Source organism: Helianthus annuus, chromosome 4, assembly GCF_002127325.2.
Source record: "Helianthus annuus cultivar XRQ/B chromosome 4, HanXRQr2.0-SUNRISE, whole genome shotgun sequence".
Taxonomy (NCBI): domain Eukaryota; kingdom Viridiplantae; phylum Streptophyta; class Magnoliopsida; order Asterales; family Asteraceae; genus Helianthus; species Helianthus annuus.
Window position 1 is genome coordinate 175,594,083 of NC_035436.2, and position 16,589 is coordinate 175,610,671.

The window sequence follows — 16,589 nt, forward strand, 5'->3', positions numbered from 1 at the left end:
AGTTGGAATGGCACCCGTGGCTAAATAGTTGACATAATGAGCGTACCACGGTGCAACGAAAGTGGACACGGCTAACAACTGTTCATCGGGGAAACTTTCATTAATCTCGCTTGCATCATCGGTCCCTTCCACCGGTATCCGAGACAAATGATCCGCTACTACATTCTCACTTCCCTTCTTGTCTCGGATCTCTAAATCGAACTCTTGTAATAACAAGACCCACCGAATCAACCGCGGCTTCGCATCCTTTTTCTCCATTAAATACCGAACCGCACTATGATCCGAATAAACCACTACCTTGCTTCCCCAAATATACGAGCGAAACTTATCCAAAGCATACACCACCGCTAGCAATTCCTTCTCGGTTGTGGTGTAGTTAAGTTGCGCTTCGGATAAAGTTTTGCTTGCATAATAAATAACCACCGGCTTCTTGTCAACCCGTTGACCCAAAACTGCACCAATAGTGGTATCGCTTGCATCACACATTATCTCGAACGGCTTTGACCAATCGGGTGGTTGCAAGATAGGCGCCTTGACCAAATGTTCCTTCAAAACAGTGAAAGCTTGCATACACTCGTTAGTAAAATCAAACGGGACATCTTTTAATAACAAATTGCATAAGGGTTTGGTGATAACACTAAAACCCTTAATGAAGCGTCGATAAAAACCCGCGTGTCCCAAGAACGACCGTACACCCTTAACATTTTTAGGAGGTGGCAAAGATGATATTACCCGTATCTTTGCCTTATCCACCTCCATCCCTCTTTCCGAAATCACATGTCCCAACACAATGCCCTCTTGCACCATGAAATGACTTTTCTCCCAACTTAGCACTAAATTTTTCTTAACGCACCTTTTTAAAACCTTTTGCAATTCGTTGAGACAAGCATCAAAAGTAGTGCCAAAAATGGAGAAGTCATCCATGAATACTTCGAGCGACTCTCCAACCATGTCCGAGAAAATACTCATCATACATCGTTGAAAAGTTTCCGGAGCATTACACAAACCAAATGGCATTCGCCTAAAGGCAAAGGTGCCATATGGACATGTGAAGGTGGTCTTGTGTTGGTCATCCGGGTGTATGGCAATTTGATTATAACCCGAATACCCATCTAAGAAGCAATAATATTTTTGACCCGACAATTTTTCAATAATTTGGTCAATAAAAGGTAGCGGGAAATGGTCCTTAGAAGTGGCGGCATTCAATTTCCGGTAGTCAATACACACCCGCCACCCGGTAACCGGTCGGGTGGCAATTTGTTCACCACTTTCATCCTTGACTACTTGAATGCCGGCCTTCTTAGGCACAACTTGGGTGGGACTCACCCAAGCACTATCCGAAATCGGATAGATGATTCCCGCATCCAACCATTTAATTACCTCTTTTTTTTACTACCTCCCTTAGGTTCGGGTTCAACCGCCTTTGAGCTTCTCGTGTCGGTTTGGCATCTTCGGTTGTGATAATTTTATGCATGACGATGGATGGACTAATTCCTTTGAGGTCGGCAATCGTCCATCCAATAGCACCCTTGTTCGCTTTTAACACCTCCATCAATGCTTGCTCTTGTGCCAATTCCAAATTAGAGGCAATAATGACTGGTAAAGTGTCATTATCCCCTAAAAATACATACTTCAAGTGGCCAGGCAAGTCCTTGAGCTCTAACTTTGGTGGTTTCTCCAACGATGGTTTTGTACCCGAATCGATTTCCACCGGTAGACCCTCGAATTGATGGGTCCACGGTGGTCTACCTTCTTTCATTGCCATAGCATCTTGTGCTTCCTCTTCAACCCGTAGTGCATAAGCATGTACCTGTTCAGAAAAGTCACACAGGCAAATATCCAAACCATCCTCCTCATACTCATGCGGGTTGCATCCATCTACTATGTCTGCCATGAAACACTCATCAACACCGTTAGCATTAGAATTGTTAGTAAAAACATTCAAACGCATTTTTCTGTTTCCAAATGCCATATCAATTGTACCAAATCTACAATCGATAATAGCATGTGCGGTGCTTAAAAATGGCCGACCCAAAATTATGTTTTGTTGCTGTTTAGGGTCCGCCGATGAGTAATCCAACACTAAGAAGTCCACCGGGTAATAAAACTCATCAATTTTTACAATAACATTTTGAACCATACCCCGAGGCAACTTATGAGACAAATCGGCCAAAACAACCGTCGTCTCCACCCTTGCTAATGGACCAAAGTCATATTGGTCGTATAAGCCCCCCGGTAAAATGCTAACTCCGGCTCCGAGATCTAGCAACGCCTTAGCCATTTGAAAATTACCAACTTGTACATTAATCAATGGCGTGCCCGGATCTTGGAGCTTAGGAGGAAGCTCCCCATTCAACACCGCACTCACTTGCCCGGTTAAATCCACCCGCTTAGGCACTTTTTTCTTGTTTTGCCTTTTTTGTGTACATAATTCTTTTAAGAATTTTGCATAAGCGGGGACTTGTTTTATTGCATCAAGGAGTGGGAGATTTATTTTAACTTGTTTGAACATATCCCACATCTCCTCCTTTTGAGGACCTCTTGACACAATAAAATTTTTCTTTCCCGGGTCAAGTAGGGCCGATGGAAATGGAACTTGACTCGGTTCACCCTCAACTTTTTCATTCTTTTCACTTTCACCCAAACCCGGTTTTTTAATAATTGGTTCTTTTGGTTTAACCGGTGAAAGTTCATCATCACTTTCCATTCCCGTGATGTCCTCAACCACCCCCTCGACCAATTCGGGTGACAAATTGGCCTTAAACTCTTTTCCACTTCGTAAAACACTAACATGATTGATATTAACGTTACCTCGTGACGAACCATGTGAAGGGTTTACCTTAGTGTCGCTTGGAAGTTGACCCTTACCTTTCTTCAATTCCGCCACATCGGTTGCTAATTGACCCATTTGGGTTGTTAGTGATTGGATGCTTTTATCACGAACCTCATCTTTTTGCATTCGCACTTCGTCTAGTTGGTTCCGTTTTTGCATCTCCATTTGCATGCTCTTTAGCATCTCCATCACCTCGTTTCCACCCGAAAGCCCCCCTTGTTCTTGACCCGCTTGGTATTGTTTTTGATACCCTTGGTTATTTCCGCCTCGATAGCCACCTTGATTATTGTAAGATGGCCGTGAACCAAAATTACCTTGGCTACCTTGAAAATTTGGGTTCGCTTGATTTGACGGGTTCCCATATCTAAAGTTCGGGTGATTCCTCAATCCGGGGTGGTAGGTATTAGAATTCATGTTGTTGTAGTTCCTACCACCTCCTCCTTGACCTTGACCTTGAACTGCATGGACTTCCTCGTATTGCCCTTCCAACATCCCTTGGCAGTTTTCAGCCGCATGACCTATTTCATTACACAAAGCACAAACATTATATATTTGGTTAGTGGTTTGAACATTACCATCATCTATGGCGTGCACTTGTGGTCGGTCGGGCTCTTCTTGAAGCTTGGGCCTTCCTTTTTGATGTAGTTGTCATGCTTTCCAAAAACTCCCAATCTTCATTCTCATAATTCGTTCCAAACGTCCCTCCTGTGATAGACATTAAATCACGCGCGTCTTCGGCACTCAACCCCTCATGAAAAGCGTTCATCAACTCCCATAACTCAATTCCATGATGAGGGCAGTTTTTAATCATCATGTTAAAACGCTCAAACGCCTCATGAAACATCTCACCGTGTTGTTGTTGAAAGCTTCTCAATCCCTTCCGCGCATCATTGGTCTTTTGGGCGGTGTAGAATTCATCCAAAAAGGTTTGTTGCATCTCCCCCCATGTATATATTGATGCCGAAGGCAAAGTGTAGAACCACTTCTTTGCCTTATCCTCCAAAGAAAACTGAAATAAGACCAATTTGACTTCATCGGCCGAAAAACCTTGACTCCCAAAAGTGTTGCAAATTGAGTCATAGGCCTCTAAATGGAAATACGGCTCCTCCGTTGCTAACCCTTTGTACTTCGGTAAACTTTGCAACGAGTTCGTTCTTACTTCAAAAGTTCTCCCTTGGTTGTTGTGAGGGATAACCACCGGTGAAGGGTTTTGAGTAATGATTGGCCTGAAATGTGCCTCTATACCCCTTGCTTGTTCCCTAAGATGCCTTCTTGGAACACCCAATCGACCCCTTGGACGAATAGGACCCATTGGTCTTGGTATAGGCCCTTGTGGTGCAATTGGTTGTTGGGGCATCGGTGGGTATTGATTCGGCCTTTGAAATTGTGGGTGTACATGTTGTGGCCTAACTTGTTGCAATGGAATGGGTTGTTGGATTGGTGGCCCTTGTGGTCTTGGCCGAATGTGTTGTGGTATAATTTGTTGTTGTGGCATTCCACCAACACTTGCCATTCCTTGAGATTGACTTTGCAAATACCCAAACTCCCCTTGGTCACCATAACCTCCATAACCGTACCCATCATCTTCATAACCCTCATAATCTTCAAATCCCTCATCATAACCATCTCCTTGAATTCCCGAGGTCTGCCCAAATGGGATGGTCGAATACTGAAAGCCCGACTGTTGTTGTTGTGGTCTAAAAGATGAAGTAGTATGCACGATAGTTGAATTGGGTGCAATTGTGAAGGTGGATGATGATTGACCCGTAGTTGGGGGAAAGAAGTGAGATAATGGTGGGATTGTGGTTGATGGATCGTAGGTGATAGTAGGCTCAGTTTGAGTGGTGATTGGTTGGGTGACATTGGATGGTGTAAATTCAGCAGTGGTATTAGGTAATGTAGTGTTTGGTGATGGTAGGGTAGAAGTAGGTATAAAAGATGAGGATGATTGACTGGTTGTAGGTGGAATTTGAGAATCAGCCATGATGTTTCTCGGTGTAATGGGTGAAGTGGGTGAACCAATGATTTTGTTTTCTCGCACTAAAACTCTGTTTTGTCGTAGCGTTCTTTCAATTTCCGGATCAAACGATAGCGGTGATGACCTGTGAGAGCCTCTAGTATGCATACACCTGAAGTACCTGCACACTAAACACAACCAGCGTAAACCCGAAAATAACAAACAAAACTATTAAATTAACACACGTTGCGCACTACTCCCCGGCAACGACGCCAAAATTTGACGTGATGTCGTGGGTCACGCAAATTTAATCCCTAAACAACTGTAGTTAGTGGTAGTAGGGTATCGAACTCAGGGAGTATGTGGAAGATGTGTCGATTATATAGCTTCGTACTTAAACTAATGATTAAACTAAATTGCAGAAAATTAAAATTCAAGATTGTGGGTTGTTGTTTTAGAAAACTAACTTAAGAACTAATTCAAATCAAAGTTGGTTGTAAACAATTAGGAGAGAACAATGATCACCCTAGGTTTCAGTTTCTTTAAACAGTTGTGTGCAATTTCACTAGAAAGAGTTACATAGACATAACTCGTGTATACATGATTGAAGTGATAAAAGGGAACAAAGTACTCGGATTAGATAACGCGAGGTTGTTTCCCGATGACCTATTAACCAATAACCAACCCTAACCCTTCCCGTGATATCTCGGTTGCCAACGGCACCAAGAACGTACGATTAAGACTAGGAATTGCAATATGGATTAACACACTACAAACAATCAAACATACACCATGACATTCAAGCAACGCAAGATATCATTCTAGAAATGCAGAAATTAAACACACAAAAGTTTCAGAAACATTCACCTAGGATGATCACCGAAGAGTTTAGCCGGACATGGCTCGGTGAATCATCATCAACATCAAACTATTGTTCATACGAATCAAAAGCACAAACCGAATGATTGAAATTGTTCACAAAACAAGCCACAAGCCAAAATTCGTCCCCAAGGTGTTCAAGAACCGTCCAATGATGAGATAATGTGAAAAGACACTCAAAAACCGAATACATAGTGGCAGTTACGTTTTTGGAATCGCAGTTCCACCGTAAATTACGGCTCCACCGTAATTTACGGTGGACATCATTTCTTTACGGTATTGAGAGCCTGTGTTACGGTGAAGAAAATAGCCAATTCCAGGTCTACCGTAAATTACGGTAGAACCGTAATTTACGGTGGTCAGCAGCTTTGTCTCTTTTGTTATTTCTTTTGTTCTCCTCTCGACCCGTTCTCCACCAAAGCCTCTAAAACTTCCTTTTATCTATCTTTAAGCTCCTAAATCTTACCTGAAACATAAGCATCGTAGTTATCTAATTCAAGATAATTACACGGTTAAATGGAGGATTATTTTATCTTTTAACGTGCTTAAGGGTTGTCCAAAGGACCACCCGTCAACCCGCACCAAATCCCTTAGACCCAAATTATGACCCATGGTGGGACGACAATAGGGACTATGTGCAATGTTACCCGATACACGAAGACATGCCCATGCCAAACCTAGGAGCCTACCCAGGGTTAGATCCTCTAGATCCCTATTACGATAATGATGTATTCATTAGGGAGATTCTGGAAAATCCTTACCCATACCAGGCCCCATACCAGGAACCTGCACCCCAGATTCCGAACCCAGTCCCAGAACCTGCACCCCCAATGAGTGCTGAAAACGTACAAGAGCTAAGGACATTTGGTGAGGAAATTTTAGAAAATAGTGAAAGGATGAGACAAGTGGGAGAGCGACTCGTCTAGAAGTACGACGAGCGCAATATGGATTTCTGGATGAATCCATATCCGTAGGAGTGATGGTGGAGAAGGTTATAATAATAGTAATAATATAATATATGTGTGTACGTGTATGAAAAAAAAACTACGGATGCCTATTACTAGTAGTGTAGCTTTAAATTTCAGTCGGTATTGTAATTTTAAATTTCAGTACTAGTGTGTGATAGATGCATACTATAAGAAAGAGTAAAAGTCGCAATGCTCGACGTTTTTGATCAATCTGTGTGTTATGTGATTGGTTGTATTACATATTGTTTTGTGATATTAATATGCGGTAAATGTTTAAAATTCAGATGGACAACGAAGTGAATCAGGAAAACCAGAATGATAACCACCCGAATAACAATAATTTGAATAATGAGAATCCAAATAACAATAACAATGGAAACCAAGTGGATAATAGTGTCATCCAACACATAGTGGCACAAGGAATCCTAGATGCAATGCCATTTATTATCCAAACTGTTAAGGAAGCAGAAAATAAAAGTAAGCATAGCAGTAAGCGACCAACTAAACCTGAACACAGCGTAAACAATGGACCCGTACTTCAAGTGCCTATTCCCAAAAGGAGAAGAACTGTAACACCCATCTAATTACTACTCGATTTTAATCCAAATTTATATGATTTTAAATAAAATGCGTCTAAGTTAAAACATAAGTTACCAAAACATCGTTCTAAGTAACCATAAACTAGACAACTACTGACTAGCTTGAACAGTCATGGCATATTTGACAAGTTGTTTACATACAAAAACATTGTCTAATAAGGTTTAGATATCGCGGAAGCTTCTAAAGTGTGTTCGGTTCTTCAAAAACTTGCTTGACCGCCATCCGTAAGATCCCATTGTCACCCAAGGTCAAAACCACTAAAAATGTTAGTTTTGACATTGATATAGTATATATAAACAAGTTCCGACGTCGAATCATGAAAAATAAAATAAAATTTCAAAACTGATCCTATCGCGTGTCGCGCCAGGTGCTCTACGTTTTGTCGCATGGCGTGGGTGCCCCCGCGTGTCGCGCCAGTCCCCTGTGTCTCCCCCGCGTGGCGCGGGGGAGTACGTTTTCCAGCAAGTCCAGGAGCTGGTCCTGCATATCCGCCCAGCTCCATAATTTCACAAATTTCAACTTTAAATGCTCATAACTTTTCGCTCGGTTGTCCGTTTTAGGTGATTCTTTTTCCTATACGTCTGTAAATTCATTACCGACGTGTCTATCACAATTGTCATACCGAAAATTGGGTTTACGGGCCGAACGAATAAAAGTCACTTATGCGTTATTCGACCCATTCAAGTTACACTCATTTTACTACCCTTTTTAATTAGTAAACATAGGCGCTTTTTACCCAACTTATGGGGCTTATTATCACCGGCATTTTATTATCAATCTTATGGTTTCATGCTCGTATGATTGTAACCGCCTATGCTAACTATTAATAATTCTAACGATACTATTACACCATTATTCAACCCGTTTGGCTCATCTATGGAATCCTCCATTATGATGACTACCAAACGAATTTTAACCAATTCTTAACTTATTATTTCAAATAACGGATATTGTCATTCGATCAACACAACCTTTATTCTACAACGCAACTAAACATACTGTAGTTATCAAAATTACTCAATGTAACGGATCAAGTTACATACCTTCAATGCACGCCCTTCAAACGCAAGTCGCCACCGGCTTGTCCACTCGACGCTCCGATATCTTTTCCTATAGAGTTCAATCATGATACGTTTAGAACTCCCTTTTTAATCATATATCGCATAATTTGCCTAAACATCACAATTATGCGCTTTTAACTTTAATTTTCAGTTTCAAGCCTTCTTTGAGGCATTTCTACGAACACATAAAGGGCAGAATTTATATCTTTTATATTCTAATCCTTGGCTTGTCACTTAGCCTCGATTAACATTAATTGAGCTATCACATATAGAATTAAACATCATATTTTTCAGAAATCAGTTTCTATGAATCAATTTACACTAGAATAGCCTTCTAAACCCTAGTGTTCATCATTTTCTCACAAAACCCATAAACCACCTTCAATGTGTTCATGAAATTTCCTGAATTTAGACATGATTTCACATGTTGTTGTCTAGGTTTTACTCCTAGACACTATATCATCCCTATTTTATCCAGATAACAAACATGCATCATCTAATTTCGGATTTCCCAAATTCATGAGAATTTCAAACAGAGAATTTTCATCGAATTTTACATACCTTACAACCCCCTTGCAATGGGGATCACTAATCTCAACTCGGATTTCGTTTTGGACTTGATTTGATCCTTCAATTGGAGGTGTTTGATATGAACTAGGGTTTTGGGGAGCTGCAAGTCGCCCCCTGCCTTCTGATCGATCTCAACAACATAAACAAGTGTGTTGTGAGTTTTTAATTTTTGTTTTATTATTATTGGTTTTCACTTAAACACCTTTAGTCCCTAAATTTTCATTTTTCTTTTGTTTTAACATTTTAACTACTCATAAGTTGTCATCTAACTAGGTTAATGCCATTTCTAGTTAGTTTATTTTTACTAATTTTATTTTCAACTAAATACAAATTTAAAAATGTGTATTTTCGAGATGTTACAAGAACCATGCCTCATAGTTGTTCATATAAAGAATTTTGGTCCTGCAAACCAATAGAATTCTCGGGCAATGAAGGACCCATTTGTAACACCACGTAAAAACGTGTCCAGTTATATATAGACACGTGTCCCGAACTTAAGCAAGTGTATTCTCGTGAAGGACTTAAAAGGTCAACATGCCCAAACTTGAGCCTCTGATTGACACTTCGTGGGAGATTTGTTCTTAATCGAAAGGTTAATTGAATACAAGAAGCCATTTCGTGTATACATATGAAAAATAAGGCTACGGGAATTAAACATGTCAACATGTTAAGTTTACCTCTGAATGACCTTTTTGAATAATTCCCTAAAGCTTTATAAATTATATTGACACGTTGATAAATGGCTATTAGGGAGGTTAAACCTCGGCTACTAATAATAGTTCATAATTCAATTCAAGAATGTGAAGTTCATGTGAAAAGCCGACAAACCTTCATGTTTGGACAACTTCTTTAAGTACAAGGAAACACAATTGCATGGCATTATTATTGGGCATTCAGAACTGGTTATATGGACTATTGTACTGAATTATGGGTCAAGATTCGGACAATAGAAATGCATGGCGAAGTGTATAAAAGTTATAAAATTTTTGTCCTCTGGTCATCGATTACGGATCGTATAGCCCTAGGTTTACGATCCGCAAAGACGTATCTGAGCGATGTGAACCAGGTTCGGTTACGGACCGTAAACGTTTAGACATACGGTCCGTAAGCAATGGTTACGGACCGCAAGGGCGTCGCTGGGCAGAAATATTGGACAGGTGTGAGTTAAGCTGTTTAACCGACTTAAACTTGTAAATTCCAATACCATGGATTATTGGACGGTAAAAATAAACCACTAGGACACCTGGGGTGATCCTAGGGCCTTCCATAACAGCTGGGATTGATCCAAGAGCTAATGATCAAGTATAAATAAGACCATTGGGTTGAACTCTCATACCACATTTTACAAACACTTCACTTGTGGGACTTGCTCTGGAGCTCTCAGCAGTAACAGGTGGACTTGAAGTGTAGAAAAGATTGCTAGGACCTTAAGTAAGCTTCTAATTACCTATTTAGTTGTTTAATTTAGATTAATTGCCTTAAAGTCAAACTTTTAGTAGTTTCAGTTTGACTTTCATTTTAATTACATGTGGCTTAACCACTGATCAAATTGAAAGTGGTTATGAAACCACATTAGTATAGGTGATTAACCCCTGAAAGGGTGTCTCCTAATTATCTCGTTTGACTGATTAATTGTCGGGTCAAAGTAGTTTGACAAAAAGTCAAACTGGACAGAATTGACAAAAATGATTCAAATTAATAAACCTGAAGTTCTAAATTATATTATAACATTCTAATGACTCGGTAATGACTATATAAACATGTTTTATCAGTCCTAATCCGACAATTAATCGTCTAAGGGCATATTACAACCGAAAGTCGCAAAAGCTTGAGTTTTGCTATGACTTTCAATTCTGACCCATTCAAGCTTATTTCTTCTATGTCTTAAGCTTCCATTAGGACCATAATACATTGTAGTATAACTCTCTGAAGTTATATTGCATGGTGCCTAATCGTTTGTAGTTTATGCTCTTGATCGTAATTATGCTCATTAATGCCTAAAACGCCCTTTTTGCATAAAACTGAGATTTTTAACAATATGAATGAACTAAAACCTCTGCTACTGATATTTAGACATGCCCCGAAAGTTTGACATCAGTTTGAGGTCTAGGGTGAGAGTTATGCTAAAAATCGTAATTAAAGAACTACTTAGTAAGTAAAAAGCGTATTTAGCATTAGGTCCATCTAGACCCAATTTTTGACACCAATCTTTTTACCTACTGATGTTAAATATTATTTTGGGAATTTTTAAGATTTTTAATTATTTTTAAACTGAACTTAACATAAGATTATAGCCTAATTCCGGTAATTACCGATTTTGCCCTTTTCATGCATAAATTGAGTTTTACAAAATATTTTGAAGCCAAACTTTTTGCCACTGATCCTAAATGATAAATGTATTATTTTGAACCTTATAAACTAACCAAAATATCAGATTTCTTATTTTTACCATAATAGCCCTTTAAATCACATATCTAGCGTTTTTAGCACCTAGTTTGGGTCAAAACTATATTTATCATTTAAAACCCATAACTTACTGATGTTTTAAGTTAATTTACATAATATTACAGTAAGTTAAAGTTTTAAACTCAGGAACCTAATTTTTAGCTTTTAAAAGCCTATGTAAAATTACCAAAATGCCCTTACGGGACTTATTTTGGTCTAATTTGCTTTTGGGCATAAATGTTGATATACTACTGTTATATTAACATATTTTGAGCATAATAATGATTAAGACCTATTTATAGCTTGTCCGGTTACCCGTTACGCATGTACGCATTCGGATCGGTTTACGTGACTAGTTTACGTAAAATAGCCGAAACGGGCTTAACCTTGTCATTAAAACCTCATTTTCCAGAATGTGTTTAGTTTACCCATATTATACAAGTATTCAAGCTTGTCGGGTCTAAATCACATTCTATCCCGGTTTCCGTTTAATCTACCGGTTAGGTCCGTAAGGTTTCTTTCTAGCTAGTCGGTCTAAGTCTCTGACTTAAGTAAAGACCCGTTAGCATCCTAATAGATAATTAAACCTTCTATACAGATTTATAGCTTCCGGTAAAAAGTATCTTTCAAGAACTTTAGGATTTACTGCTTCATCAGGTAAATACTTTTAACTTATTTTCCCTATACGGGCTTGGGATACGGTATATTAATACCGCTTGGTCGGGTATGGGATTATTATGTCGGATTGTGATTTAATAAATCCGCATAACCCGTTTTAATCTGTATTGTTTGATAACATAAACATTTGGGGGTTAACGACCGTGTCCTGGATATCCTTGGCTCATTTAAGTTATTAATGGCCATGACCTATGCACGGGGTGCAGGCATGCACCTGACAGATGCAAATGCTAAATATTAATTTACCCACAAGTTGGGGATAACTCCTCTGTGGGTTCTATAAGTGGTGAGTCAGTTAATCAAGTCCGGCTTATAAACCGGCCCCACATGTATAACAAACATGTAAAACTGTATACAAGATTTTAATAAGATTGTCCCAAGTTATAAAGGATCCGTGCCTTGTGCATTTAAACCAATTTTCTAAAATGTTTTCAAAGCGAGTCAGTTAAAGTGTATTTACCAGTGTATACTGACGTATTTTCCTAAAGATTGAATTGACAGGTACTTATCGAAATAGGCTGGAGCTATAGGGTGTTGTAGAGGATCTTGCAAATCCCATAGATACCCGGAGTCTGTAGTTTTTGTTTCTTTGTACTTTATGATCCGCCTGTGGATCTTATTACATTCCGGTCTGTATTATTCTTGTACTCGAACATCGACAGACAGTATGGTTTGTAATAGTTTATTTACCCAGCCTTCCGCTGTGCTATATATTTGTGTATGTTGACAATGATGATATCAACTACGTCACAATACTCCCCACCGGGCCCACCGGTAATACGTGGAATTATTGGGGTGTGACACCATTGCAGCTCTACGCTGGATAGAAAAGACTGAGGCTGTTTTAAAAATAAGCAAATGTGCTGAAGAAGACAAGATATTGTTTGCTTCTAATCTGTTTAAGAACTCAGCCTTAGAATGGTGGAACACTATCCTCTAGTCAAGAGGAAGTGATAGGGTATATAACATGGAATGGGAGGAGTTTAAAAATATGGTAGAAAGGAAATTCTGCCCTCCCAACGAAAAGGAACAGATAGCGAATAAGTTCCTAAACCTTAGAATGACCGGGGTAGATAGTAAGGGTTATACTACTACATTTTTTAAATATGCTCGAATAGTACCAACCCTTGCATCACTTAACCGGTATTAATCTCCCGATACATCTGGGGATTAATTGGAGAGATTAGACATGTAGTCAAGGCAGCTAGACCCCAAACTATAGAAGAAGCTGTAGAACTAGCAAATACCTTGACAGATGAATTAATACGTACTAGAGAAGAAGACCAGAGGAGAAACCTAACCCAAAGGCTTACTCAAGAATTCCGTTCTGGAAATTCCAACCGTAGGAACATAGGTTCTACCTCTGCACCATACTGCAAGGCCTGTAAAAAGAAGCATGCAGGAAGATGCTCCACTCACTGCAATTTCTGCAAAGTACCAGGACACATGGAAGAAACCTGCAGAAGGAAACCTACTAATGGACTATGCTTCAATTGTGGGGAAAAGGGTCACATCAAGCCAAATTGTCCGAAATTGGCTCCAACTGCAAACAACAAGAACACTAAAAAATGCTAGAGCATTTGTTCTGACTGCAGATGAAGCCAAGATGATTCCGGACGTGGTAGCCGGTACGTTTTTAGTTAACGATATTTTTGCTAAAGTATTATTTGACTCTGGTGCAAACCAAAGTTTTATTAATACTTCGTTTTGCAAAATTTTAAATCAATCATTAACTAAACTCCCACAAGAATGTCTAGTAGAGACAACAAATGGAGAAACCGTTAGGATTTCTGAAATCTTGCAGGGAGCAAGAATAGAAATTTTAAACCAAAAGTTTATTGCAAACCTTTACCCAATGAATCTGACAGGATTTGATATTGTATTAGGAATGGATTGGTTAATAGCCAATAAAGCCAGTACTTTATGTGATCAAAAGTCAATTCAAGTAAATTCACCAGATGGTGAAAAGATCACAAGTAAGGGAGATAAACCATCTAGATCCACTAAATTCATCTCTGTGATGAAAACTGCAAGTTATATAAGAAAAGGATCTATAGTGTATTTGATTTCCATAATCACTAATACTAAAGGAAAAGAACTAAAAGACATTCCACTAGTGTCTCAGTTTTTAGATGTCTTTCCAGAAGAATTACCAGGGCTACCGCCAGATAGGGAAGTCGAATTCAGAATTCATCTGCTACCAGGAACGGCACCGATTGCCAAAGCACCTTATCATTTGGCACCCGCCAAAATGCAGGAACTGAAGAAACAGTTAGACGAATTGTTGGAGAAAGGATTCCTACAGCCAAGCTCATCGCCGTGGGGAGCACCCATTTTATTCGTTAAAAAGAAGGACGGATCGATGCGTATGTACATTGATTACCGTGAATTGAACAAGGTCACGATTAAGAATCGGTACCCATTACCAAGGATCGATGATTTATTCGATCAACTTCAAGGAGCTTGATTTTTCTCAAAAATCGATTTGAGATCAGGGTATCATCAATTAAAGGTACAGGAAGAGGACATTCCTAAAACCGCATTTAGAATAAGGTATGGCCATTATGAATTTACTGTCATGCCATTTGGTTTAACCAATGCCCCAGCCGCATTTATGGACATGATGAACCGAATATGTAAGCCATATTTGGATAAATTCATAATTGTTTTTATTGATGATATTCTCATTTACTCTAAGAGTAAAGAGGAACATGCAAGGCATTTGCACGCACTTTTAAGTCTATTAAGAAAGGAAAAGCTTTATGCTAAGTTTTCAACGTGCGAGTTTTGGTTAGAACAGGTACAGTTTCTTGGACACTTAGTTAACCATGAAGGAATTCATGTGGATCCAACAAAAATCGAGGCGATTACCAAATGGAAAACCCCTGAATCACCAACCGAGGTTAGAAGTTTCTTAGGATTGGCCGGTTATTATAGACGATTTATTCAAGATTTTTCTAGAATAGCCATTCCCTTAACCAAGCTAACCTGTAAATCTGTTAAGTTTGAATGGGGACCAAAACAAGAAGAAGCCTTTAGAATCCTTAAGCAAAGATGAACCCATGCACCCATACTAGCGTTACCAGAAGGACCTGAGGACTTTGTAGTCTATTGTGACGCTTCTAAGTTAGGTTATGGATGTGTGTTGATGCAACGTCAAAATGTTATAGCTTACGCCTCTAGACAACTTAAGAATCATGAAGAGAATTATTCAACCCATGATCTAGAATTAGGAGCCATAATTTTTGCTCTTAAGATTTGGAGACATTACCTTTATGGTAGTAAGTTTACCATATTCACTGATCATAAGAGTTTAAGGTATGTTTTTGGGCAAAAAGAACTGAATATGAGACAAAGACGCTGGATGGAGATACTTAGTGATTATGATTGTAATATCCAGTATCATGCAGGAAAAGCTAATGTAGTGACTGACGCATTAAGTCGAAAGTATCACAAAAAGCCAAAAAGGGTACGTTCTCTTAAATTAAATCTACAAGTAGATTTAAATGATCAGATTAGAAAAGCACAAGAATCAGTAATAAAGGATGATACTGAAAAATTAAAGGGACTGATTAAGGAATTAGAACAAGAAACTGATGGAATTTAGAGATTCCATAATAAGAGAATGTGGATACCTAAATTATGAAACCTACGTCATCGTATATTAGAAGAAGCCCATAAGTCTAAGTATACGATGCATCCATAAAATTATAAGATGTACCAGGATTTAAGGAAAAATTTATGGTGGATAGGAATGAAGAAGGATATAGCAGCTTATGTTTCTAAATGTTTAACCTGTTCGCAAGTTAAAGCTGAACATCAGAAACCCTCAGGTTTATTACAACAACTAGAAATGCCAGTTTGGAAATGGGAATTGATAACAATGGATTTTGTTACCAAATTACCTAAAACAAGAAAAGGTAATGATACAATCTGGGTGATTGTAGATAGGCTAACCAAGTCAGCTCATTTTCTACCAATGAAGGAAACTTTCAGTATGGAACAATTAGCTAAATTGTATGTAAATGAAATCGTTTCATTACATGGAATACCTTTATCTATTGTGTCTGATAGGGATAGCCGTTTTACCTCTCATTTTTGGTCAAGTTTCCAAAAAGCAATGGGAACTAAGTTAAATCTAAGCACAACTTACCATCCTCAAACGGACGGGCAAAGCGAAAGGACAATTCAGACAATGGAAGACATGCTTAGAGCTTTTGTAATTGATTTCGGAGCACTTTATGGACGAAAGTGCCGAACCCCAGTCTGTTGGGCAGAAATTGGGGAAAAGCAACTATCTGGACCTGAGATAGTGCAAGAAACAACCGACAAGATTATTCAAGTCAAGGAACGACTAAAAGCAGCACGTGATCAACATAAGAGCTACGCTGATAGCAGACGTAAGCCATTAGAATTCCAGGTAGGAGATAAAGTATTGTTAAAAGTTTCTCCTTGGAAAGGAGTGGTAAGATTCATCAAACGAGGAAAGCTAAGTCCCAGGTATGTTGGACCTTTTGAGATTATTAAAAGAATAGGACCTGTAGCGTATCAGCTACAACTGCCAGAGGAAATGGCAGGAATACACGATGTATTTCATG

At 39.0% G+C, this 16,589-nt stretch overlaps 1 non-coding gene across 1 annotated transcript; it reads left to right on the top strand.

Moving 5' to 3' along the window:
* Positions 1–3,615: 3,615 nt before the first annotated feature.
* Positions 3,616–3,721, top strand: LOC118491921. Its single transcript, XR_004892366.1, has one exon. It is a non-coding gene; the product is annotated as a small nucleolar RNA R71 (small nucleolar RNA).
* Positions 3,722–16,589: the final 12,868 nt, after the last annotated feature.